This window comes from Triticum aestivum, chromosome 5B (genome assembly GCF_018294505.1).
Source record: "Triticum aestivum cultivar Chinese Spring chromosome 5B, IWGSC CS RefSeq v2.1, whole genome shotgun sequence".
NCBI lineage: Eukaryota > Viridiplantae > Streptophyta > Magnoliopsida > Poales > Poaceae > Triticum > Triticum aestivum.
Genome location: NC_057807.1, coordinates 477,212,703 through 477,216,400, shown reverse-complemented (window position 1 = coordinate 477,216,400; position 3,698 = coordinate 477,212,703).

Here is a 3,698-nt window from a genome sequence, read left to right as displayed (position 1 = left end):
TCAGTTCATCCTTTTCTCTCCAAAGTCGCCCCTCTCTCCCTCTCTCATCTCGTCCACTCCCCCCCCTTGGATCTTCACCGATTCTTCACCGTTTTGGCGGATCGAGATGGCCCCAAGGAGAGAACCATAAGCTCCTCCGATCCCTCCAATTAGTTTTTGCAAACTTGCTTCTGATTCGACGCATTATTTGCTTGAAATCCCTCATGTTTTTGAACTTATATTGGATTTTTTTTCACCTAAGATTGATTGTAGTTGTAGTTCCTAGTTCTTTAGTAAGTAGTGGTATTGGATATGAACTCTAATCAATAGTTCATATGTTAGTGTGAAGATGAACCCTAGTTCATAAATTTTTTTGTTAAAAAAATTATGATGTAATGTTGATATGAGGAGAACCCTAGTTTGATGATGCATGTGATATGATGATATGATCTAGTGTGAAGATGAACCCTAGTTTGATGATGCATGTTGATATGATGATATGAAGATGTTGTTTGGAAAATTTTATTTAAAAATATGAAGATATGATGTATGTCGGAGTTTTTTTTTTGATACGATGCATGTTGATATGATTTGATCCATCATGTGTAGTAGATGTTGTTGGAGGAATATGCTTAAAATTTTATTTTAATATGATTTGAGTTCATTGTTTGTTTGTGTATGCTTATGCTTATGGTGCTTTTGTTTATGAAACTCTATTAAGGCGGCCACCTCTTGCGGACAACATCGGCCCACGGTACTGCATGCTGGACCGGGCATTCGACAAGGGTCATCGTGCCCGTTTCATAGAGAACGGAGAGGTAAGTGATATGAAAGAAATTTTGATCAAAGTTTTCGGATTGATGAAAATGATTTCCTAACTTTTGGCGTTCACTTTTTGACAGACGCTCCAGCCACTGCACATGAGGGGTCACGGGGTTCATGGGCATATGGACTACGACGAGCGCTACGCGTCGTTCTTCAAGAAAGCCCGTATGTTAGGTTTCGTGTTGTAGTTCAAGCGTCGGCCGCCGACGCTTGTCCACGCGGCTCTCACAACTCTGATTGACCGGTGGAGACCGGAGACCCATTCTTTCCATCTGCCATGCGGGGAGATGACGGTGACCCTAGAGGACTGGGGGATGATTACTGCAATGCCGATCGAGGGTCATGCACTCACCGGTCGAGTGGAGAGGACCAACTGGCAGGAGAGGGTCACCACCCTCATCGGCGACTGCCCCGGTGCCAAGAGTAACCGTACATCCGGTGTGCCGTTGATCTGGATCTTGGAGCACCGGAAGACATGCCCCGAAGGTGCAGACGAGGCGACTGTGGAGTGGTATGCGAGGGCCTACCTGTGGTATATTCTCACGGAGGTCGTGTTTCCAGACAGCTCCGGGAACTCTGCCAACTGGGCGTATCTGTTCTTCCTAGCAGACTGGGATGCATGGTACAGTTGGGGGACCGCATCTCTCGCCTACCTATACCGTTCGGTAAGAGAGTGTCTAATTGCCTACCTACCTACGAAAGTGTGTCCATGACATTTTCTTATATCGGATCCTCATTTGATGTTTTGCAGCTTGACGACGCAACGTAGAGGACGGGAGACAAGTCCAACATGGGTGGCTTTGTCTGGGCCTTCTCCATTTGGATGTGGGAGCGGCTGTCGGTGGGGCGTCCGGAGAAGATGCCAAGACGCCCATGAGAAGACTATAGCGAAGACGGCGATGAGACTCGAAACCCCACCGTAGCTTATGAGTGGGACATTGTCAAACTCTACACGGGCCTAAACAAGACTTCATACAAGGTCTACACCAACGAGTTGGACCCTTTGACGCATACGCAGGTATATGAACTCGCTCAACACCTTTCTCTTTGATTCCACTTTTGACAGAGAGTGGGAACTTACCAATGTATATGTAATAGGTAAACTGGTGGCCGTATCATGACCGAGAGTGGGCCTTCAATCTGAACGTCATGTGTGAGGCCGACAAAGGTCTCTGGCGGTGCATCGTGCCCATCATCTGTGTGTACGCCGTCGAGTGGCACTTGCCACACCGCGTGGCCACGCAGTTTGCGATTTATCAGGATACCCCACCAGGCCAGCCCACCGATACCGACGGCCACGCGCTCCACCTGTGAGCGCTTTGTTCTCCGTGCCCATGATTTCATTACGCTTATCATGTTTCTTGTTGCTTATGATGATCTCATTGCGCTTATGATGATTCTTGTTGCTTATGCCTTGCAGGATGAGCCGGCAGAAGAATCAGTCAATCACAGACTGGGGAGAGGAGCATAAGACTCATGTGACGGAGTGGAACCGGCGGAGGCTCCGTAAAGACGTGGAGAGGAAAGTGACTAACTGGGATGATTACCTGGGCCGACACATGAGGTGGTACAATGATGGCCAGAAGCACCGTCTTCGTCTCAGGACTCGGTGGACGGCGGAAGACATCGCGGAGCTGGAGAGGGATGAGCCCAAGGAAGAGGCCTACCAGGCCGGCATAAGAAACATGCACAGTGGATTTAGGGAGTTTGCACCTCTCATCAACAGAGTGGTAAGTTTGAACCGATGGTTGTATTTAAATTAGTTTATTCGTCATCGTGACTGACTTATGCCGTTGCAGTCTGGTGAGCTGAACAGATGCATCTTCGAAGCCTCAGATCCACTAGGTGATATCCCCGGGAGCGTACAATCCGAGAACAAAATGAGGGGGACGGTGAAGGTACAATTTCAACCTCTTCAGAACAGATGCATCTTGTTCACTTGCAATCAGTCGATCTGATACTTATTATGCCCTTGTTTCATTGTGAGTGCAGAAGTCCGTGAAGCGTTGTCGCAAGCTGGTAGGGCTGCTTGGGTGTGCTGGAGCTGGGTCAGTTGAAGCTTATCAGCCTGTAGCCTCACAGGGTCACATCGCCTCATCGAGCCATGCTCCCTCGTCGTCTAGGTTGGTTGAGGATGAGGAGGAGGAGGAGGAGGAGGAGGAGGCCACACATGAAGAAATGGAGGAGGAGGAGGAGGATGAGAGAAACGGGGAGGAGGAGTACGATGAAGATTATGTACCTCCACCAACTCAAACATCTCAAGCATCTCAGCTGCCGAAGAAGAGGAATCCGAAGAAGAAGGATTTGCTGAGTCCGGACCTTTTCCAGAGACCGGTTCCTCGACGGCTCAAGAAGAAGACTGAAGAGACTCGTTCAAAGAGTAACGAGGACCGTACCTCCAAGAGGGGAAGGAGCAACTGATTATGCTCTTCGATACTTGGCTCTTTTAGTTTGGTTGAACTTGTCTAGTGGTTATGAAACTACGTGGAACTATGTGTTTGCTATTTGTGGATCTATGTGTTTGCTACTACGTGGAACTCCCTTGAAGTTCGTTTGAAATGTTATATGCACAAGTTATCTAATGTTGATCTATGTGATGCCCAAGTTTAATTGTTTAAAATCTGTGATTGCTGTCATATTTGTAAAACTTGCTGTACATTGCTGTCATATTGCATTCGAAAACAAAACAACCAAATGAACTAGAAACAACAAAACACAGGACCCTACTGCCAAGGACCATGGCGGTAGGTTCACACAGCCTACCGCCAGCCACCTTGGCGGTAGGGTGCACCTACCGCCAGGGCCCTTCCATTCTTCGTTACAGAAACATTACACTGGAAAACACAGGACCCTACCGCCATGGGCTCTGGCGGTAGGATCGCACAACCTACCGC